This window comes from Rhinolophus hipposideros (genome assembly GCF_964194185.1).
Source record: "Rhinolophus hipposideros genome assembly, chromosome: X".
NCBI classification, from domain to species: domain Eukaryota; kingdom Metazoa; phylum Chordata; class Mammalia; order Chiroptera; family Rhinolophidae; genus Rhinolophus; species Rhinolophus hipposideros.
Window position 1 is genome coordinate 107,167,736 of NC_138046.1, and position 25,240 is coordinate 107,192,975.

The 25,240-nt window shown below is 37.3% G+C and overlaps 1 protein-coding gene and 1 pseudogene across 2 annotated transcripts in view; one reads left to right on the top strand and one right to left on the bottom strand.

The window, feature by feature from the left end:
* The window catches only part of LOC308494923 (uncharacterized protein), a 102,564-nt gene that overhangs the window by 26,450 nt on the left and 50,874 nt on the right, over nucleotides 1–25,240 (top strand). The gene's annotated exons all lie outside the window — the stretch shown is intronic.
* The window catches only part of LOC308494465 (large ribosomal subunit protein eL32-like), a 39,563-nt pseudogene that overhangs the window by 1,054 nt on the left and 13,269 nt on the right, over nucleotides 1–25,240 (bottom strand). The gene's annotated exons all lie outside the window — the stretch shown is intronic.

The following is a 25,240-nucleotide window of genomic DNA, read 5'->3' on the forward strand; positions in this document are numbered from 1 at the left end:
ACTTGGAGCTGATGGGCCCTGGAAAAACACAATGTTCCCTAATTTTCCCCAATAAAGAAAAAAAAAAGGTAGTTTGTTTAAAAAGCATTTCATGTTTTCCTTCTGGCTGGACTGTCATGGGGAATGTGTTTCATAGTACACACATTTACATGCATACACAGAATTTTGCTTTAAGAAAAATATACTTACTTCACTCTTTATTTTGGTGGGAGTAGCCCCAGTTCTTTAACAGAGAAGCTATTTACATCTAGACAGAGAAGAACAATTTTTGATGCTCTTTCTTCTTCTGTTCCCTTCAGCTAGTTTTAATCAACCATAAAAAATGGACACTGTAGGAGAAAAAAAGTGAATATTTGCATTTGTTGTTGTATTATCCTCAGTGAGTTTGTAAGGCAAGACAAGGGAGGGCATAAGGGTAATGGGAAGTTAGGAGAAAAAAGGGGGGGAAAAAAAAAGACAGGCATCCTGTTGAGCTGTGTAACCTCTATAAGCCCTTCTCTAGTCTCAGCTACTTAATGTTAGGGAAACAACGTGACAAGCAAAATGGTACAAAGCCAAATTGCCCATCAGATGGCATAACCTACCATTAAGGGAACATTTAAGAGGGCAACAAAACACAGAAGAGCAATCTTTACTGTCTACACACTGAGTGAAAAATTGACCAAAATGTTCAGTCTCTCTAGATATTTTGTTTGAGAAGATACCATGTCAAAAGTGTTTAATTTCTTCTTTAAGTTTTTTAGAAGAAGTAATTTAAAAATGCCCCTCAAGTGGGTTATTTATGAAATGAAGAAACATTCAGGTGATCATTTTTGGAGAGGTGCCCTGGGTTTGTCAAGGTTTTGGCTTTTAATACATGACTTCCGGTAATTTTTATGGCTTTGTGATTTTCTAAAAACACCAACAAGGGGAGTATGACATAACAAATAAAAGCTTCATATTCCGGCAGCCCTTGATAACAATGCAAGCTCTGACTTTTACCAACTCCATGACCTTAGACAACTTACTTATTTTTTCCTCTGCCCACAATTTGTCCATCTTGTTTTAAAAATTAGAAACTACATGTAAATTACCAAGAATATAGTTAGTACTCGTAACTACCTTTCACTGTGTTTCACCGAAAATAAGACCTAGCCGGACAATCAGCTCTAATATGTCTTTTGGAGCAAAAATTAATATAAGACCCAATATTATATTACATTATATTATACCCGGTATTATATTATTTTATTATGTTATATTATATTGTATTATATTATATTATATTATATTATATTATATTATATTATATTATATTAGACCCGGTCTTATAGTAAAATAAGACCGGGTCTTATATTAATTTTTGCTCCAAAAGTCACATTAGAGCTGATTGTCCAGCTAGGTCTTATTTTGGGGGAAACACAGTAAAACTGATTATCATCAGCACCAGCAGTATAATAATTTCCAAGAAATGGTGGGGGGCAAAAGCCAGGTATAAGCACTTATATCACAAGTTATGCTCATAAATCAATCCTATATTCTGGATTAAATTGATAGCAACATGAGAAATTAGAAATAAATGAGTTCAATTCTGGTTGGCAGACAAGTCTACATGTATGCATTGTGCCCTGCTGAGAACAACTAAAATAAACAGCACAAAAGTATTAAAAGAAACCTTCATAGCAATGAAGACACTCGGGGAGAGTGGTGTCTGGTATTAACCAAGGAATGAGAAATGTCAGGAGTGAAGAGTGAAATTGAAATTAGAAGAGACAGAGTAAAGGGGGTGGGGGGCATTGAAGATTTATAAAAGTGAAAAAAGTCCGTAAGACCTATGCCCATTCCTTCCCACCCTGTCCCATCTCAGAAAGCACAGCAGTCAACTACAATGTATCTCTAGATAACAGATCAAAAGCCCTTTCCCTAAAGCAATTAAAATATTAGGTTGGTGCAAAAGTAATTGCGGTTTAAAAGGTTAAAAGTAATTGCAAAAACCGCAATTACTTTTGCATCAACCTAATAACAGGCAAAGCTGAGGGACCAGGCATGGATGTTGTTGCCTCAGAGTGAAGCCCTTCTCTTTAGGGTATTGAAAGATCCAAGATGCTGAAAGTTTAACAACCTAAGGTGCAGTCACTGTATTTTTAAGAGAGACTTGTTAATGCCTGTCTCCCACCCAAGAAGTACAATCTCAAGAACACAAATGGTGCCCCTGGAAAGAAAGTCTTTACAATTAATTGGCAGGCCCATGAGGTAGTACCTACATCAGGCAGGGAACACAGGTTGAGAATGCTAGCAGGTAAATCTTAATGTTGTCAGTTCAGTTAAAATAACTGCCTAGATCTTGTTTTGGAGGGTCTGCTAAATGCAGTCAATCCAATCTTCTTGTTTGTCCATGCCACCAGCATGGTGGTGTGACCTTAGTCTACCCCAATGGAATGTATGAGATTGGGGTGATGATGACATCCAGAGGGTGTGTGTGTGTTGTAGGAGCTGGGACCATCCCCTGCTTTTCCTGATTGACCTCTTGATCTCTAAGATTAAGGGGAAAGATTGTTAGAGCTACCTGGCTGGGGATGGCAGACGCAGCAGTCAGTTAAGTTCAAGGTGATTGCAGCAGTTTGAGAGAAACACACCAGGATGTTTTCCTTGGGGAGAAAGGCTGCCGAGGTAGATCTGAAATACAAGTGTCACTGATGTCCCTTCTTCCCCTGTAGAGCCCTAGGTACCAGATTGTCGCTCTCCCTCCACCTCCACAATACCTGAGAGTCCCTTGCCAGTAATTATAACTTTGTCCTTTTTTTCAACCATTCTCTACTCTCAACCAAACTTTTCATCTAGACGGATCAGGTGTGAGAGGGACAAAGACATTTTTATAAAACCAGAATTATGTTGGAATCATATAGGACCCATTTGTTCCAGGCTTCCACCAGACAGAATACCAACCAGGCTGGTCTGGGGACAGAAATATGCCCAGGAATGGTCAGGATAGAATCCTAAATTTTCAAAAGCATTCTGTACAATTTCCCATCCCTTTAGTCTTGATTCGATGACCAAATTGCTTTACTCATGTAGGGCTTCTCAACCACACCACTGTTGACATTTTGAGCCAGGTAATTTATTGTTTCAGGAGGCTGTCCTGTAGGATATTTAGCAGCATTCCTGACATCTACCCACTATATGCCTGCAGCACACCCCCAGCTGTGACAACCAAAAATGTGTCCAGAAGAAGCTAAATATCCATCAAGGGGGCAAAATCAGCCTCAACTGTGAACCACTAGCGTAAACCACTAGTCTATGGAGTTTAATTCAAAGGCATCTTTTATGTTGTGGATATTGGGTCCACATCGACTAGATTGAGTCACCTTTTCCTTTTACCCTTAACCTAAAAGGGCCAAGTTCGTACAAGGGTCAGGTGCATAGCATACTTTCATAAAAAGAGAATGGACTTTGCTTGGAATTACAGAGATCCAAGTTCTGCTTTTCAATACCAGTGTAACTCTGGCATCATATTTGACACCTCTAATTCTCAGTTTTCTTATTTGTAATATATGGCTAACAACACTGTTACAGCTGAAGTGTGTCCCCCAAAATTCACAAATTGAAGTCCCAACTCCCAGTACTTCAGATGGAACTATCTGTGGAGACAGGGTCTTAAAAGAGATAATTAAGTTAAAATGAGGTCATCAGGGTGGAACCAACTCCAACATGACTAGTGTCTTTAGAAGAAGAAATTTGAACACAGACCTACACACAGAGGAGAGCCCATGTGAAGGCACAGAGAGAATATGGCCATCTACAAGCCAAGGGGAGAGGCCTCCGAAGAAACCAACTTTGCTGACACCTTGATCTTGGACTTCTAGCCTACAGAACTGTTCAGAAAACAAATTTCTGTTGTTTAAGCTGCCTGGACTAGGGTACTTTGTAATGGCAGCCTTCACAAACTAACATAAACACCTAATAGCAAGAAGTTTTGTGAGGATTAAAGAAATGTATCTTATAAATATCATAGAATTATTATGATAAAGAGTTCATAATTGAGATATGACAGTAGCTTTCCTTTATTGAGCATGTACTGTATGTCAAGTGCACGTTCCTAGACAAATTACCTACATTATTTCTAATTTCACAATAAACCTGCAAGGTAGATATAGTGGCCCTGAGAATGCTCCTTGTAGAAAGGGGGTATAATTGATTAAAATGTAGAACCCTAGTCACTATGCTCTTTGCCTCACTTTCTCCCAGGCCATGCTTCCCAGGAGCTGCTCCCAGCCAGTTGTTTGCATGACCGAGGGACTGGGAGATTGGAGACTCCTCTGACTGGAGACTGATTTGAGGACTTTCAGAAGGTCTTCCTGAACATTCTTTAGACTGCGTGGTGATCTAGGGGGCTTCTATCATTCCCTTTCTTCTCCACTTCGGGTCAAAATGTGTCACGATCTGATGGCTCTTCCAACCTCCTCTAGTTTGCTCTCCATTTCCTCTCACTGGCATTTTCCCTAATAAAATCCTTGCATGCGAAATCCTCTCCACAGGTCTGCTTTTTGGAGAACAGTATGTATTTTGACTCTATTTTACAGAGAAAAAAGAGAGGCACACAGAAGTGCGTGCTCAGAATTACATGACTTGTACTAGTGAGACTGTATTCAAGTATGTCTATCTGATTCCATAGATTGAGTTCTTTCTCCTATGTATAATGTGTCTTGAAATGTACGGTGAAAGTGTACATTAAAGCCATTAGATGCTCCCACCATATGGCTATTAATAATAATGTGGAAATCTGAAATCAACATACCAGGTCTATGAACAACCTGTGCACACAAATAGTAACAGTGTCCCTCCTTCTTCTGCTTTACCCATGCTTCCAAAGGTCGTGTTAGGCTAGCACTACTTGAATTCTCCTCCACGAAAACACAGCACCGTACTCTGCAAACCACTGTTATCACACTTACCACAGGAGTTGCTAAAGGGATAGCTAGTGAAAATTTCCTTCTTGCCTCAGAGATAAAAGAGAGATAAAACAGCTAACTTTCACTTGGTGCCAAACACCGTGATAAGTACTTTATATGTGCGGTGGGATACTTTGACATTAAGAGTGGAGGTCCGCATCACCTCTTCTCCTCAAGCATTCCCCCATGCTAGTATTTTGTTACTGGTCTGAGAAAAATGTTAGGAATAGAGGCCTACTTAATTTACTGACATTAAGTTTCAGTCCCATTACAGAATGAGGGCCTGAAATAGAAATGATGTTGAATTATATACAACTTGAAATTAAATATCTTGCACTTCTGAGTGTCTAGACTGTTTCCTAGCCACTAGCCTTGCGTCAACTCATGTTTCTTTCTACCTTTCTATTGGATTGTTTCAATGTTCGTTTCCCTTTTCCCGTTTATTGCTTTGGAAGGTATTCTTTCCATTCTAATCTGATAGCTAGTTACCTTTAAATTGTAACATGTACACTTCATTTTACAAAGATTAGATTTCATCAGTCTGTCCTTCCCTGGAATAATAAAGGAAATCGTTTTCTATCCATCCACCTATAGTATTGCATGTGATTACTGTTTTCTTATATCTGACACTTTTTTAGCTGTTCTTACTAGAAGGTTTTTGGTCTCCAAACTGTTGGAATAAGAAGCAAACCAAATTTGAAATACATTATTTCCTGGCCCCACCACAATGACTAAATTGAGCAATTATGTAGGTAGTATTTGGAGAAAACTGCGGAAAATTACTTTTGCTGGAGGGTTACTAAGGCAACCTTTTAGAAAAGAAGGACATATGAAAATGGGCTGAGGAGCCTGATAAACAATAATATTTGTTTCTGCTGTACGTGTTTTCAAAGATACCCTACAAAATCTGAAGAGTGCTTTAGACTACCATATTTGGCAATGGAAAGCATACAGTATTTTTAGTGTATTTCCAAAGATTATGAAATATCAAAGTACTGTAGATTTAGTTCATTCCAAAAATAAGGTATTCTGTGGAAAACTATTCATATTTTTCTCAGATTCGAGTTACTAATCTTTAAACATAATTAAATTTTGTATGATTTCTACTTATTCTAAATATGAAGGTCCTTTTCAATGTGTAATAGATTACATAATATGGGTTAAAATCACACTGTTAGAGTATAGAAAATATATGTTTCCTTTAAATAAATACATTTTTGTTAATTAGTTTTTCCAGTTTTTTTTATTATGAAACTTCTTTTTATTATATTTCAGAGGAAATGTATTTATAACTTTATAAGTCAATGGCATAGTCTCTTTGGATAAAGGGTACCTTGGTTTCTCCAAGAACATGGATGAAAATAGACTATAAACTTTAAAGCTTTGTCTAAGGGTAAGGTTCCACAGTTATAAAACTTTTGAAATTCAGTACCTATTCAGAGTTCAAGAGCTATTTAAACAAAATTTCTGTCTAAATTTTCTAGACGCTTGATTAAATGTAATGGTATCAGCTTAGTTCTCTATTCAAGAATTCTGTATAACTTTTGTTTTCTTTTTATGTTTTTTTTTTAATTTATTGGGGTGACAATTGTTAATGAAATTATATAATTTCAGGTGTACAATTCTGTATTAAATCATCTATAAATCCCATTCTGTGTTCACCACCCAGAGTCAGTTCTCCTTCCATCACCATATATTTGATACCCCTTACCCTCGTCTCCCTCCCTCACACCCCTTACCTTCTTCTGGTAACCACTAAACTATTGTCTGTGTCTATGAGTTTTTGTTTCTCATTTGTTTGTCTTGTTCTTTTGTTGTTTTTGGTTTATATACCACATATCAATGAAATCATAGGGTTCTCTGCTTTTTCTGTCTGACTTATTTCGCTTAGCATTATACTCTCAAGATCCATCCATGTTGTCACAAATGTTCCTATATCATCTTTCCTTAACGCCGAATAGTATTCCATTGTGTATATATACCACAACTTCTTTATCCATTCATCTATCGAAGGACATTTTGGTTGTTTCCATGTCTTGGCCATCGTAAACAAAGCTGCAATGAACATTGGAGCACACGTGTCTTTATGTATAAATAATTTTAAACTCTTTGGGTAGATAGATAACCAGGAGAGGGATTGCTGGGTCATATGGTAATTCTATTTGTCATTTTTTGAGGAACCTCCACACTGCCTTCCATAGTGGCTACACCAGTCTGCATTCCCACCAACAGTGTATGAGGGTTCCTTTTTCTCCACAGCCTCTCCAACACTTGTTACTAATTGTCTTGTTGATGATAGCCATTCTAACTGGGGTGAGGTGATATCTCATTGTGGTTTTCATTTGCATTTCTCTGATGATTAGCGATGTTGAGCATTTTCTTCATATGTCTATTTGCCATTTGTATGTCCTCTTCAGAGAAATGTCTCTTCAGGTCCTCTGCCCATCTTTCAATTGGGTTGTTTGTTTTTTTGTTGTTGAGTTTCATGAGTTCCTTGTATATTTTGGATATTAGACCCTTATCGGAGGAACTGTTTGCAAAAATCTTCTCCCATTCAGTCGGTTGCCTCTTTATTTTGTCAATGGTTTCTTTTGCTGTGCAGAAAATTTTAAGTTTCATATAGTCCCATTTGTTTATTTTAGCTTTTACTTCCATTGCCTTTGGAGTCAAATTCATAAAATGCTCTTTGAACCCAAGGTCCATAAGTTTAGTACCTATGTTTTCTTCTATGCAGTTTATTGTGTCAGGTCTTATGCTTAAGTCTTTGATACATTTTGAATTATTTTGCTACACGGTGACAGATAGCAGTCCAGTTTAATGCTTTTGCACGTGGCTATCCAATTCTCCCAGCACCATTTATTGAAGAGGCTGTTTTTCCTCCATTGCATGTTTTTAGATTCTTTGTCAAAAATTATCTGTCCGTATTTATGTGGTTTTATTTCTGTGTTCTCAATTCTATTCCATTGGTCTATGTGTCTGTGTTTCTGCCAACACCATGCTGTTTTGATTATTGTAGCCCTGTAGCAAAAGCTAAAGTCAGGGAGTGTGAGTGTGATACCTCCAGTATTGTTCTTTTTTCTTAAGATTGCTTTGGCTATTCGGGGTCTTTTGTGGTTCCAAACAAATCTGATGATTTTTTGTTCTATTTCTTTAAAAAATGCCATTGGGAATTTGATGGGGATTGCATTAAATCTGTATATTGCTTTGGGTAATATGGCCATTTTAACTATGTTGATTCTTCCAATTTATGAGCACGGAATGTCTTTCCATTTCTTTGTGTCTTCTTCAATTTCTTTCAAAAATGTCTTATAGTTTTCAGCATATAAATCCTTCACATCCTTGGTTAAGTTTATTCCTAGGTATTTTATTCTTTTTGCTGCAATTGCAAAAGGAATTATTTTTCGTATTTCTTTTTCTGAGATTTCATTGTTAGTATATAGGAATGCAATGAACCTTTGTACGTTGATTTTGTAGCCAGCAACTTTACTGTATTCTTTGATTGTTTCTAGTAGCTTTTTGGTGGAGTCTTTAGGGTTTTCTATATATAGCATCATGTCATCTGCAAAGATCGATATTTTAACTTCTTCATTCCCAATTTGGATGCCTTTTATTTCTTTCTCTTACCTGATGGCTCTGGCAAGGACTTCCAACACTATGTTGAAAAGGAGTGGTGATAGGAGACAGCCTTGTCGTGTTCCTGAACATAGAGCAAAGGGCTTCAGTTTTTCACCATAGTTCAGGTCGTGTATCAGAAAATTCCCTCAGCTTATGTATGTCTGGAAAGTTCTTTATTCCTCCTTCATATCTAAAGGATATCTTTGCTGGATATATTATTCTTGGCTCATAATTTCTCTCTTTCAATAGTTTGAATATTTGGTTCCACTCCCTCCTGGCTTGTGGAGTTTCTGCTGAAAAATCTGATGATAATCTAGTGGGCTTTTCTTTGTAGGTTACCGTCTTCTTTTCCATGGCTGCCTTGAGGATTCTTTTTTTGTCATTGATTTTTGACAGCTTCAATACAATGTGCCTTGGAGAAGGCCTGTTGGGATTGAGGTAATTAGGTGTTCTATTTGCTTCTTGGATTCGAGGATCCAGTTCTTCCCACAAGTTTGGGAAGTTCTCATCAACAATTTGTTTGAATATATTCTCTGTTCCCTTCTCTCTTTCTTCTCCTTCTGGTATGCCCATTATTCTTATATTGCTCTTTCTGATAGAGTCAGAAAGTTCTTGTAGAGTTCTTTCATTTCTTTTAAGTCTCCAGTCTCTTTCTTCTTCCATCTGTGTCATTTCCAGGTTTCTGTGTTCGATGTCACTGATTCTTTCCTCCATCTGGTCAACTCTACTATCTAAGCTGGTTATTTCATTCTTAATTTCTGCTATTGAGTTCTTAACCTCCAGAAATTCAATTTGGTTCTTTTTCAAAATTTCAATCTCTTTCGTAAAATGCTCATGTTGTTCTTTGATTGCGTTTCTGAGTTCATTAAATTGCCTTTCTGTGTTTTCTTGCATCTAATTGAGTTTTTTCAGGACTGCAATCTTTAATTGTCTATCATTTAAGTCACATATTTCCATATCTTTAAGTTCCTTTTCTGGAGACTTTTCACTTTCTTTCTGAGCTGTCTTATTGCCTTGGTTATTCATGGCAATTACTGATTTATTATTTCTCTTCCTAGACATCTACAGGAGTGGCTTCTGCAACAAGTTGATAGAAAGAGGTGTTTCTTTTGTTTTCCAATATTTGTTGGTAGAATGGTTTATTTTCTCTCCGACTGCAGCGTTTTTTTTTTCTCTCTGACACAGTAGTGCTATGTTTTCTCTGCACTATTCCAGCTTCTCACACAATGGGGGGATTCCCTGGAAGATGGGCCTCTCCTCTGTTAACAGTTCACCTGGGTCACAGGGCGCCACGTCCCTGTGGGGGTGCGGAGAGCTTTTGAAGTTCCAAAGCTATTTCTGCATCCGATTCAGAGCCCGTATGTTTCAGCAGTTCTGTTTTCTTCTGCAGGGATTCGCCCAGATAGATGGGGCCAGGGGCGGGGTGAGTTGTGAGAGGTGGCCCAGAGCAATGGCAGCGACCACCACCACAGCTGGTCCTGCTTCCACAGCTCCCTCCCCTTTGCTGGAAGTAGTTGGGCTGCGAATCTGTGTCTGCCGTCCACAGTTCTCAGAACAGCAAATATCCTGTCCTTTTGATCTGACACTGCTACTTTATCTCTTCTAGCACCGGGCAGGTGGGGGCGTGGTGAGCTCTGGGAGGGTAGGGAGGGGGCGGCTAGTCTCAGTGCCTAAGACTTCCATTCTCCACTCGGCAGTGAGGGCTTAAACCACCGTTTTCAGCCTTCTTCCCTCAGTCTTTGCTCTGAGGTCTCTGCCGTGAGCGTTGAGTTCAGCCGTGTTATATGCTGCCCCCTCAGCCCTGTGGGCTGCAAGCAGAGCCCTAGCAGTCCGAGTTCTTCCCTCTCTCGCAGCTTCGGTAGTCCCGGGATGCAGCGGGCTCCGAGCACTGAGCTAGGTCTGCGTCCTGCGCCCGCGCAGCTCCGTCTCCATACTTCTCCCTTCCCTTCTCCCCCGCTCGTGCGATTCGCCCACCTGGAGGTGAATTCAGTAGTGGGCCTCTTCGTCTTGCCTGTCTGCTGTGCAGGGAGTCCTTTGTGGAGTTATTGTTGTCCGATTAGTTGTAAATTCCAGGGGAGCTTTACAGAGGCTCACCTCACACCGCCATTTTGATGACATCTCTTGTTTTTCCAGTTTTATTGAGATATAATTGACATATAACATGGAATTAGTCCAAGGTGTGCAACAGAATGATTCGATATATCTATATATTAAGAATTGATCACCATAATAAGTTTAGGTAACATCAATCACCTCACAAAGTTACAAATTCTTTTAGATAAATACATTTTTAATGATAGTATTATGCATCATAGTTTTGCTTATGTTCACTAATATTATAGACATAGGCGAAAAGTATATTGCATGGAATATAGGTTTAGAATGGCTGGATTTGTGTCATTATTGAAGTACTGTCCACAAATCAGGTTTTTCAGATCATTCATATAACCTCTCTAAGTTTCAGGGTATTTATCTATAAAATGATGCTTATACTATAAATAACAATGTAGGTAAAATTATAAAATTTTAAAACACCGTGGGGATGTTCATGAGTGTTTTCCCCCTAGTTAATATGACATTGTAAACATTGTTCTTTTATATCAAAAAACTGCTGTGGTTTCATTATTGTTTCTCAAGTAAAGTATTATATAAGGATATACAGATGTGTAACCCCATATTGATACCGTGAAATTGGACTATCAGTAATGATTTACAGGAACTTCTTTATGTTTTTCTTTTTAAAGTATTCAACTTACATGTAAGACAATCGGCACATTTTCTTTTTTTCCTATCTATATTCTGAAATTTATAAAATAATATTTAATACATGAATATAGTATTTCTATAAAAATACCAACTAACAAAATTAAAACCTCTTTTTGCCATTACCTGAAATCTTAGATTTATCATTCCTACACTGTGCTCAGGAACTCATCCTTATCATTTTCTATGTACATGAATTCGGTGTTCCATGAATTTTATATAAATATACTCATAACAAATTCATAGTATAGCTATACATATATGTATGTAAAAAACATATTTATTTATGTAACATAAATAGATATTTTGTCTTTTCCATTCTCTTTCCCTTTCCTTGAGAAGTTTCCTAAATTTCTAAGAGGAAATTTAGCCAAGTAGTTTGGGTGAAATTGACACTATCCCATCATCAGCCCTGAGGATGTATTAGTGTATTCCTTGACATTTGCCATTGATACATGGATAAATACACAACAAAGACAAAGCAAATTAAATGCATATGTTTCTAGGAATTATACTCTCTTCTGCCATGAGAACTACTTGAAAAGATTCTCTTTGCTACTGGATGCAAATGAGAAATGTGTTGCTTTTGGAGCTGGTGGCAGCCATACTTTGAGAACAATGATAGAAACTTCCTGAAGAAGGAACCACTATCGAAGCAAGGCAGATAATTGTATAGAGAGAAATTCATCTGTAATATTTAATCCCTAGATCAAGCGGCTTCTGAAGCTTTACTTTTGGACAACTGAATAACCAGAGAAAATGTTTCCTTTGTAATTGAAGCTGACCTAGGTTGGGTTTTCTGTTATTTGAAATATTACAAGAATATTACAGATGAATTCTGTTAATCTTTAAAGAAATAAATTAACTCCAATGCTATTTTAACTGTCCCAAGGCACAGATAGAGAAAAGAAGCCTCCAAACACTTCAAAAATTGGATTGAAATTTTACTAGGAAAAAAAAAAACAAACAGAAAAGGAGAGGCCCCAAAGAAAGATTTAATTCATATTGAAGCAAATTCCTAAATAGAATATCACCAATTGTAGCTTATCTGTGCATCATGAGCATTTTTCCAGAGAGTAAAAACATATTTTCATATTAATATTACAAATAAGAAAAAAATATTCATTACTCAAAAAGCTAAAAAAATTATAAAATGTAATACCCATGTCTGGTAAAAGTTAATGCCTTGTTACGTGTGTATAACATGTATGCATTTACTGATATATAGCCAATACTGATATATAGCCAATACATACTGCTATAGCATACAAGGTGGTATGCAATCTGACTGGTTGTTCAATATTCATTGATAGAGGTCAGAGTCTGTTGGGTAGATACTGTAGTATGTTTTGAATATCATTCCATTGTATGTACTGGTGTGTGTGTGTGTGTGTGTGTGTTAAAATAAAATGTGTTCTATATGTACATGTGAAAATCAGCATTATATTTAATGGTACATCTCTAAAGGAATATCTATTATAGTCAAGAACAAGATAAAAATGCTAATTACCAGCCATTATTTTCCATTGAACTGTGGTTTCTAGCCTATGCAATCAGATAAGAAAGAGCAAGCAATGAGAGCTAGCTATGAATATTGGGAACAAGGAAGACATATTATCTTTTTCAGATCTTACTACTGTATACTGTGACGATCCAAAGAATTTGAAAAACAAAAAGAGAATTCAGTGAGGGTGTTGATTACACAATTACTAAATGATAACCAATAACTTTTTTTTATCCAATAATAAACACAGCAGCTACTTAAAATTAAATGCCTAGTAATAAATATGATAAGAAATGTATAAAACCTACATGAAGAAAGCATTAAATTTCTTAAGATGTAAAATCCTTTAATAAGATTTTAAATAAAAATTCTTTAATAATGATATGCCCTGATTTGAGACAGGAAATCAGCATTGTAAGGAATTCCATTTTCCAAACATAAAATCGTTAATAGAATGCAATTCGAGGATAAGTACTATGAGGATTTTTTTTTTTTAAATAACAAAATGATTCTGAAATTCATCTAGAAATATTACTAGTCAAGAGACTTTTATGAAAAGAATAATGTTAGAGGATGAGTTCTAGCAGATTTCAAACTATGTAAGTCCAGTTTATTGGAAACATTACTGTATTGGCATAGCAAGAAAGAAACATTTCTGTGGAAAAAATAAGATTTAAAGATTTGTGTATGAGGTTTCTAATATGCTAAATATGGGGTAAGCTATGTTATGCAAAAATGGTTTCGCTGTCTAGAAGCTAGGAGAAAAATGTAGCTTCATTTCACATCACCTGGCTCATTAAAATAAATTTTGCAGAAAGAAATCAAATATTTCAATAAAATAAATCATAAACCTACTAGAAGTTTATTTTGTAAAGATTTTACTATTTGTAGATGGTAAAGGCCTTTTCTTAAAAAATAATGACAGGAAATCCAAGTAGTGATAAAGGGAAAGACTGATACAACTAATGACACAGAAATGTTCTGTATTGGTGGGAAAAAGACAGATATATATCCTTTTTTCTCTGGGTTATACTTTCTTTTTTACAATGAAAGTAGAAAAACATAAACGAATAATTTAATGATAGGTGAAAGCATAAATTAACAGTTCACAGAAAATGCAATACCAAAAATCAGTAAACATAATCACATACTCTTTGGCAAGCTGAAAAAGATATCCTCCCCAAAAGATATTCACATCCTAATCACTGGAAAACTGTGCATGTTACTTTATATGGCAAAGTCTTTGCAGACATGATTAATTAAGGGTCTTGGGATAGGAAGTTTATCCTGGATTCTACAAGTCAACTCTAAATGCAATCACATGTGTCCTTATAAGAAGGCAGAGGAAGATCTAACACACACAAACAGAGAAGACAATGTGAAGACTGAGCAGAGAGAGATTACAAATCTTCGCCTCCAAGATTGGAACGTTGTGGCCCAAATCCACAGAATGCTAAGCAGTCACCAGAAACATTCTCCCCTAGAGCCTCCGGAGGGAATTTGGTCCTGCTGATACATTGATTTGCACCCAATGAGATGAATTTTTGAAATTTTGGCTTCTAGAACTGAGAGAATTTTTGTTGTTGTTGTTGTTGTTGTTTTAAGCTACCCAGTTTGTGGTAATTTGTTACAGCAGCCATGGTAAACTAATTCATGCTCTACTAATTAAAAATATAAAATAAAATAATAATGGGATGTTATTCTGTGCTTATCTCATGGGCAAAGATTTAAAACCTTGATGAAATATGGTGATAGAAGAAAAGTGGAGTATTTCTATTGCACTACAGTTTCAACATATGCATAGAAATAAACACAACCCTTGATTCATACATTAACTTCTTGGAATTTTTTCTGCTAATGTATTCAAAAATCATGAAGAAACAAATGTACCTTGATATTTATTGCAGCATTGTTTAGAGTAGCAAATTCTGTAAGCTTATGTGTCCATCATTGAGTGCCTAGAATTACACTATAGCTATAGTGATAATATTTATAACATAGTACGCACATATGTAAGATTACTTTAAATGAAGCATGAGTCCATTTATGCAGTTCATAGAAGGAATCTATATGAAAAAAAGCTTTTGTGACCTACAGCCCACGCTTGAGACTATAAAGGAGTTTAAAGAGAGTTTCTTTTGAGATATTTGCAGTAAGACTCTGATTCTTCCTCTCATTTCACCATTACACTTATCTCTTGGAACCAAAGGACAAAGGTATTTTTCATTGCTGGTTTAGTGAGCGAGGCTTTGAGGAAACTAGCTGAAGATGTTGAAAAGTATCCACTGAAGTTTGGGGAACACAGTGGCCTGGTGTTTGACTCATACCTGAGAATTCTAAAGAGGCTGTGGAATTATCCAGAGAGAAAAAGGGTCATATTAAGAACAAACTGCACTTTCACCTACAGAATGAGCAAGGCTGTGCGCGTGTTTTCCACAAACTGGTATGTTGATATTCAGAGAAGTAGAGAGAAAAGAGTTTGAAGCCATCTAAGCAGCGACTTGGCCCAAAAAAAGATACCTGAAAGAGAGCTGAGGCTCCAGTCTGGAAAGTCTATGGGGTAGACTATGAGACACCAAGGAATTTAAGAGCCATCACACATATCATGTGGATGAACTCTTCAGTGGTTCTTTGCCCAGCCTTGGGTAGTGTGTTCTCATGGAAATCTGCTGATCAGTAATCAGCTGAACACTTGAGAGGGACCTTTTGTAGATATCTGGAGTTCTCTCTCTGTACAATTCTCTGCAGTGCTCTTTGCTGAGAATAATGGCCACCATGGTCTCCCTGAACTGTCACCTCCATCCCAGGGACCCTCCGGGGCAGTGCCCAGAAACTCAATGGCCAGGAAACTCTCTCTAAGGAGTAAGCTTAGGCAATTCTAGGCCTCACCTTGTTTATGTCGCATATCTCCAGAATCTCTGTTCTTTGTTGACTAATGTGCAACAATGTATTGCAACTGTTGTCTGTTTTGGGTGTTCCAGGTGAGAGGCTGAATCCAGTCCCTGTTATTTCACCTTAGTCAGTAGTACTACTCTAAAGTTTATAAAGTAGAAAATATGCAATAAAATTCTAAACAAATGGGAGTCTTCTCCGTTTTACACATATGCCTATCTTCCCTCCGATCCAAGAGACTTTTGAAATAAATTTCTAAAAGAATGAATCTTTTGTCCTCACCTAGTTAACTTCCTTCAGATCTCAGCTCACTCTTTCAAGATTCATTTTCCTCATCTCTCACTTCAAGGCTGTTTACTCACAAATCGTAGCATATGCCTCAATTACAATTTTATTTTTATGTAAGCAGCCATTTGGTTAAGCTTAATTTTCCTTCCTAGAATGTAAGCACTATGAGGATGGGTGCCTAGGGTTTTTTGTTTTCCTCACTAATCTCTCCCCAGTGGATATTTGTTGTGCTGAGAACAGGGAACTGTGTCTCTTAAATAATATGAGATATTGCAGAAAGGTCAAATGTAGATAGATATGTTCCATAGGCAGAAAGAACAGAGCTAAGGGGAGAGAGGAGGCAGGAAGGGAAGGAGGAAGTGAGGGAAACAAAGGAAGGAGAAGATAAGATCATTCTTAAGAGAAGGTGCCACTACAGCTCATTGTAATAGATTATAATACTATTAGCATTGCTGGCAGGGGATAATCTTCACCCCCTGTGTTGCCATGACAGTTGTGACAAGGACCAAATATGGACAAAAATTCCGTCTCCCAACGGGAAGGAAGGGTCAACAAAGGCCCACCCTGGAAAGACCAGTAACGCTACCCCTGAATAATCGTATTTCGTGCCCTCATTTGAATATAACCCTAAATTTCCTTTTACTTCAGTGCAGTTGCTCTCTTTCTGGGCCTGTCCACGCCTGCATTTTGGGAATGTATTCTTTTTCTTTCTTTTAATAAATCCACTGCTTGTTTGGCTTTGTTTGCGTGTCTTTTCATACATCCTGGAATTCCTTCCTGCAATGATATAAGAACCCCTGTTCTCCAGTAACAAATAGAGCAACACTGATGGAGAAATTTGAACAAAGAGAAATATTTCCTAAGGATAAGCCATCAAATGTATTTGGTAACATCTTCTCTATAAGAATTTTGAAAAACTATGTACCTCCTACATCTTTTAAGTAATTACTGATATATTGTAAAAATTGTACTTTAAAATAAAACCATGACATTTTTTGAATTGCAACTGATGGAACTTAAATATCACTATGAGTTTTTACTCATCAACATCCATTGGAAAAAATACATGAACAAGATCTTTACATTTAGAGATTCTATATTTTCCTTTTACCTCCTGAAAATTGTCTTAATCAATTTTATGTTCAAACATGTTTTTTGATCACTGTTAATGAAAAATGTACAAAAACTTAGAAATAAGACACTTCAGACTACACAGGACTTCAAATTGAAGTTCGATAAAGAGCATGTTTTTCTTTTTCGTACTAAAGCATTATCTAAATGTTCACCTCAGATTATTGGATTCTTTAAAAATTTTTACCTCTGTTTAGGTTACAATTTATTACTTATTAGGGTCTACACTTTGTGAAGTTACATGTTAACTTATACAGGTGGTATTCAGTATTCAGTAGCGATGCATTATTTCTCAGATAGGTTTTAGGGAAAATAATCCTAACAATTTATTTTTCCAGTAAGATATTGATGTAGGTGATGTCGGATCTGCTAGCAGTTTCTGAGTGTGGGCCAGGATCGTGTCTCGTGAAGCTGAAGAATGAAAACAAGGACCAAGGAGAGGCAAAAAGTTTTAAAAGGAGGATAGTTTATTAGAAGCAGGAGAAGAGGTTGCAGCTCCCGAGCCGGAGGGGGTCCCGAATGGGAGGTGCCCCATGACTGAGGCAAAACTCTTACTTTTATACCTTCCCTTGCCTGCTTGGGGAAGGGGAGCTCTTTGAAGAAGGGAGCTTGTTTGAAGAAGGGAACTGGTACCTTTTAATGAAATTTGTCTACTGGGTTTGTTCTGCTTGCCTATTGTAAAGGAATTAGCAAAGTAACCCACTCTTACCTATCATATCGGCTCCATTTGTCAGGCCGAAATGAATTTTATGATTAACCTCAAGGCCTTGTTACATTATGTACTGGAGTGAAGGAGTGATTTCAAAACCTGAAGTTTTAGGATATGACTGTCTTTGTTTATTCCACCAGGGACCTCCCTGTCTACCTAGGGACAAGCTAACTCTCCTGTATCAATATTAAAGAACTTGTCATCAAAATGGCAGGGTGAGGTGAGCCTCTGTAAAGCTCCTCTAGAATTTACAACTAATCGAACAACAATAACTCCACAAAGGACTCCTTGCACAGCAGACAGGCAAGACGAAGAGGCTCAGTACTGAATTCACCTCCAGGTGGGTGAATTGTGCGAGCGGGTAAGGAGGGAAGGGAGAAGTGCGGAGACGGGGCCGCGCGGGTACAGGACGCAGACCTAGCTCAGTGCTCGGAGCCCGCTGCTCCCGGAACTACCGCAGCTCCGGGAGAGGGAAGGACTCGGACTGCTAGGGCTCCGCTTACGGCCCACAGGGCTGAGGGGGCAACATATAACACGGCTGAACCCAACGCTCACGGCAGAGACCTCAGAGAAAAGACTGAGGGAAAAAGGCTGAAAACGGTGGTTTAAACCCTCACTGCCGAGCGGAGAACAGACGCCTAAGGCACTGAGACTAGCCGCCCCACCTATCCTCCCAGAGCTTGCCCCGCCCCACCTACCCAGTGCTAGAAGCAGAACAGTAGAAGTGTCAGATCAAAGTAACACAATATTTGCTGTTCTGAGAACTGTGGACCGCAGACACAGATTCTCAGCCCAACTAGTTCCAGCAAAGGGGAGGGAGCTGTGGAAGCAGGACCGGCTGTGGTGGTGGTCACCGCCATTGCTCTGGGCCACCTCTTACAACTTTCTGGCCCCACCTATCTGGGCGGATCCCTGCAGGAGTAAACAGAACTGCTAAAACATACTGGCTCTGAATCTGGTGCAGGAAGAGCTTTGGAACTTCAAGAGCTCTCCGCATACCCACACGGACACTGCACCCTGTGACCCAGGCGAAATATTAACAGAGGAGAAGCCCGTCTTCCAGGGAATTCCCCCATTGTGTGAGAAGCTGGAGTAGTGCAGAGAAAATATAGCACTACCGTGTGAGAGAGAAAAAGAAGGCTGCAGTCAGAGAGAAAATAAAACATTCTACCAACAAGTACTGGAAAACAAAAGAAAGACCTCTTCCTATCAACCTGTTGCAGAAGCTACTCCTGTAGAAGTCTAGGAAGAGAAATAATATATCAGTAATTGCCATGAATTACCAAAACAACAAGACAGCTCAGAAAGAAAGTGAAAAGTCTCCAGAAAAGGAACTTAAAGATAAGGAAATATGTGACTTAAATGACAGAGAATTCAAGTTCTGAAAAAAACTCAATTAGATGCAAGAAAACACAGAAAGGCAGGTTAATAAACGCAGAAACACAATCAAAGAAAAACGTGAGCATTTTACTAAAAAGACTGAAATTTTTAAAAAGAACCAAATTGAATTTCTGGAGGTTAAGAACCCAATAGCAGAAATTAAGAATGAAATAACCAGCTTAGGTAGTAGAGTTGACCAGATGGAGGAAAGAACGAGTGACATCAAACACAGAAACCTGGAAATGACATAGATGGAAGAAGAAAGAGACTTGAGACTTAAAAGAAATGAAAGAAATCTACAAGAACTTTCTGACTCCATCATGAAGAGCAATATAAGAATAATGGGCATACTAGAAGGAGAAGAAAGAGAGAAGGGAACAGAGAATATATTCAAACAAATTGTTGATGAGAACTTCCTAAACTTGTGGACAGAACTGGATCCTCGAATCCAAAAGCAAATAGAACACCTAATTACCTCAATCCCAACAGGCCTTCTCCAAGGTATATTGTATTGAAGCTGTCTAAAATCAAGAAAAAAAAAAGAATCCTCAAGGCAGCCAGGGAAAAGAAGACGGTAACCTACAAAGGAAAGCCCATTAGATTATCATCAGATTTTTCAACAGAAACTCTAAAAAGCCAGGAGGGAGTGGAACCAAATATTCAAACTATTGAAACAGAGAAATTATGAGCCAAGAATAGTATATCCAGCAAAGATATACTTTATATATGAAGGAGGAATAAAGATTTCTCCAGACATACAGAAGCTGAGGGAATTTTCTAATACACAACCTGCACTACAAGAAATACTAAAGGAGGCTATTTGAGCACCATCAACAGGGACAATTTGTGGCAATCAAAACATGAAAAGGGGGAGAGTAAAGGCATGAACTGGAATATGGGAATGGGGAAAGTATGCGTGCTGAAGAAAATAGAATACTCTAAATATCAAACTTTCTCTTACACAAACTTAAGGGTAACCACTCAAAAAAAAATCCAGAACTGAAATATATACTGTAATAAAAGAGGAAACAGAGGGAAACATCATAGAATACCACCACACAGAAATAATAGACAACAACAAAAAGGCAAAGAAACAATGGAGACACAGCCTTACCAAAAAACTAAAGACAGAATGACAGGAAATCCTCACATATCAATAATCACCCTAAATGTAAATGGACTGAACTCACCTATAAAAAGGCACAGAGTAGCAGATTGGATCAAAAAACTAAACCCAACCATATGCTGTCTCCAAGAGACACATCTCAGCTACAAGGACAAGCATAGACTCAAAGTGAAAGGGTGGAAATTGACACTCCAAGCAAATGGAACCCAGAGAAATCAGGCGTAGCCATACTGATATCAGATGAAGCAGACTTCAGAGTGACAAAGATAACAAGAGACAAAGATGGATATTTCATAATGGTAAAGGGGACTATACAACAAGAAGACATAACAGTCATCAATATTTATGCCTCCAATCAGGGAGCACCGAAATATACCAAGCAACTACTAACAGAACTAAAGGGAGAAATTGACCAAAACACAATTATACTAGGGGACTTAAATACATCATTGACAGCTATGGATAGATCATCCAAACAGAAAATAAATAATGAAATAATAGCCCTAAATGACACATTAGATGAAATGGACATCATTGATATATATAGAGCACTTCATCCTAAAAAATCAGACTATACATTCTTTTCTAGACTACATGGAACATTCTCAAGGATAGACCATATATTGGGACATAAAATCAGCCTCAGCAAATTTAAGAAGATTGAAATCATATCAAGCATATTCTCTGATCACAAGGCTTTATAATTGGATATCAACTGCAAAAAGAAAGCAGGAGAAAACACAAATACATGGAGATTAAACAACATACTTTTAAAGAACAACTGAGTCAAAGAAGAAATTAAAGATCAAAAGATACATAGAAACAAATGACAATGAAAATACATCCTACCAAAATTTTTGAGATGCAGCGAAAGCAGTTTTAATAGGGAAATTTATATCATTACAGGCCTATCTCAAGACACAAGAAAAATCCCAAATAAATAACCTCATGTTACACCTTAAAGAACTAGAAAAAGAAGAACAAGCAAAACCCAAGGTCAGCAGAAGAAAGGAAATAACAATAATAGGAGCAGAACTAAATGAAATAGAGGACAAAAAGACAATAGAAAAAATTAATGTGACAAAGAGCTGGTTCGTTGAAAAGATTAACAAAATTGACAAACCCTTGGCTAGACTCACTAAGATAAAAAGAGAGAAGACACTAACTAATTACCAAAATCAGAAATGAAAAAGGGGAAGTTATCACGGACACCACAGAAATACAAAGGATCATTCAAGAATATGATGAAGGACTATATGCCACCAAATTCAATAACCTAGAAGAAATGGACAAGTTCTTAGAAACATAAAGCCTTCCAAGGCTAAACCATGAAGAACTGGAAAATCTAAACTGTCCGATCACCAGTAAAGTAATTGAATCAGTCATCCAAAACCTTCCCAAAAGCAAAAGTCCGGAACCAGATGGCTTCACTAGTGAATTCTACCAAACCTTCAAACAGGATCTAATACCAATCCTGCTCAAACTCTTCCAAAAAATTGAAGAAGAGTCAGTACTCCCTAACTCATTTTATGAGGCCAACATTACCCTGATACCAAAACCTGGTAAGGACAACACAAAAAAAGAAAACTACAGACCTATATCTCTGATGAATACTGATGCAAAAATTCTAAACAAATTTCTAGCAAATCAACTACAACAATGCATTAAAAAGATCATTCATCATGACAAAGTGGGGTTCATCCCTGGGGCACAAGGATGGTTTAACATCTGCAAATCCATCAATGTGATACATCACGTAAACAAAATAAAGGACAAAAATCATATGATTATATCAATTGATGCAGAAAAAGCATTTGACAAGATACAACGTCCATTTGTGATTAAAACACTTAATAAAATAGGTATAGAAGGAAAATACCTTAACATAATAAAGGCCATCTATGACAAGCCCTCAGCTAACCTCATAATTAATGGTGAAGAACTGAAGCCCTTTGCTCTACGTTCAGGAACAAGACAGGGCTGTCCCCTATCACCTCTGCTTTTCAACATAGTGGTGGAAGTCCTTGCCAGAGCCATCAGGCAAGAGAAAGAAATAAAAGGCATCCAAATTGGGAATGAAGAAGTTAAAATATCGATCTTTGCAGATGGCATGATGCTATATATAGAAAACCCTAAAGACTCCACCAAAAAACTGTTAGAAACATTCAACGAATACAGTAAAGTTGCTGGCTACAAAATCAACGTACAAAACTCCATTGCATTCCTATATACTAACAATGAAATCTCAGAAAAAGATATGCAAAAAACAATTCCCTTTGCAATTGCAGCAAAAAGAATAAAATACCTAGGTATAAACTTAACCAAGGATGTGAAAGACCTATATGCTTAAAACTATAACACATTTTTGAAAGAAATTGAAGAAGAGACAAAGAAATGGAAAGACATTCCATGCTCATGATTGGAAGAATCAACATAGTTAAAATGGCCATATTACCCAAAGCAATATACAGAGTTAATGCAATCCCCATCAAAATCCCAATGCCATTTTTTAAAGAAATAGAACAAAAAATCATCAGATTTGTTTGGAACCACAAAAGACCCCGAATAGCCAAAGCAATCTTAAGAAAAAAGAACAATGCTGGAGGTATCACACTGCCTGAGTTTAGCTTGTTCTACAGGGCTACAATAATCAAAACAGCATGGTATTGGCAGAAAAACAGACACATAGACCAATGAAATAGAATTGAGAACCCAGAAATAAAACCACATAAATATGGACAGATAATTTTTGACAAAGAAGCTAAAAACATACAATGGAGGAAAGACAGCCTCTTTAATAAATGGTGCTGGGAGAATTGGATAGCCACGTGCAAAAGAATGAAACTGGACTGTTATCTGTCACCATGTACCAAAATTAATTCAAAATGTATCAAAGACTTAAGCGTAAGACCTGACACAATAAACTGCATAGAAGAAAACATAGGTACTAAACTTATGGACCTTGGGTTCAAAGAGCATTTTATGAATTTGACTCCAAAGGCAATGGAAGTAAAAGTTAAAATAAACAAATGGGACTATATGAAACTTAAGAGTTACTGCACTGCAAAAGAAACCATCGACAAAATAAAGAGGCAACCGACTGAATGGGAGAAGATTTTTGCAAACAGTTCCTCCGATAAAGGTCTAATATCCAAAATATACAAGGAACTCATGAAACTCAACAACAAAAAAACAAACAACCCAATTGAAAAATGGGCAGAGGATCTGAAGAGACATTTCTCCGAAGAGGACTTACAAATGGCAAATAGACATATGAAAAAATGCTCAACATCACCAATCATCAGAGAAATGCAAATAAAAACCACAATGAGATATCACCTCACCCCAGTCAGAATGGCTATCATCAACAAGACAAATAGTAACAAGTGTTGGAGACACTGTGGAGAAAAAGGAACCCTCATACACTGTTGGTGGGAATGCAGATTGGTGCAGCTGCTATGGAAGGCAGTGTGGAGGTTCCTCAATAATTTACAAATAGAATTACCATGTGACCCAGCAATGCCTCTCCTGTGTATCTACCCGAAAAATCTGAAAACATTTATCCATAAAGACACGTGTGCTCCAATGTTCATTGCAGCTTAGTTTACGATGGCCAAGACATGGAAACAACCAAAATGTCCTTCGATAGATGAATGGATAAAGAAGTTGTGGTATATATACACGATGGAATACTATTCGGCGTTAAGGAAAGATGATATAGGAACATTTGTGACAACATGGATGGATCTTGAGAGTATGATGGTGAGCGAAATAAGTCAGACAGAAAAAGCAGAGAACCCTATGATTTCACTGATATTTGGTATATAAACCAAAAACAAGACAAACAAATGAGAAACAAAAACTCATAGACACAGACAATAGTTTAGTGATTACCAGAGGGTAAGGGGGTTTTGGGGAGGGAGATGAGGGTAAGGGGGATGAAATATATGGTGATGGAAGGAGAACTGACTCTGGGTGGTGAACACAGAATGGGATTTATAGATGATGTAATACAGAATTGTACACCTGAAATCTATGTAATTTTACTAACAATCGTCACCCCAATAAATTAAAAATTAGAACTTGTCTCCAATTTAGCAACCATATTTCAGAATGCCTTTCTTATACTGACAACATAACTGCTGTTTGAATTCTCCTTTGAATCAGCTTTCCCACATGCTATTTCACTCATTATTGAGTTAAATAAATATTTCACATGTGTTCATTTTATAACTTTAACTTTTGAAAGTTATTCTTGTATAACCTCCAGCCCTAAGAAAACAAATATATAGTATATATGCGGATTGAAATTATAATGTATTTTATGCCTGTGGGAATAAGGATTTAAGGGTTATTTAAAAATAAAATTCAGTTTGACGATACTGGCTTTATTAAGTGATTCATGAATCGGGCAACATCCGTTTTAACCATTAGAAGCGCACTGCAGTGAGATGTGCAAAATGGAAAGTTTTTATAGGCTGAATGAGGGTGGGATTAAGGTTTAAAATGTCCTGCAAGGACACCTTCCCTTATGGGAAGGTGAGGGTCTTATCAGGCAGATTGTCTCACTAGTGTTAATGAGGAAATTCCAGACTGATTGTTTTAAAATTCCACTGCTAGGAGAGGCTAAAGCTGCAAATAGGTTAGTTATTAATTTTTAGTTTGTTGACTTGGCTTTGTATAAGTGAGTCCATTTTGGCCCATTGTTGTTTTTAACAAAGTTAAAATATATTTTGTGGACTTAGTTGTGTTACTGTAGGGGAGCAGAGTTTGCCACCCCAAATGTGCCTGCCTCTTTGGGGATATTGACTATTTTAGGCTGGGTAATTTTAAGAACCACCAGATAGGGGAGAAGCTCTGAAAACCAAGTGGAAGTTACCCTTTGTGAGGGACATTTACATTTG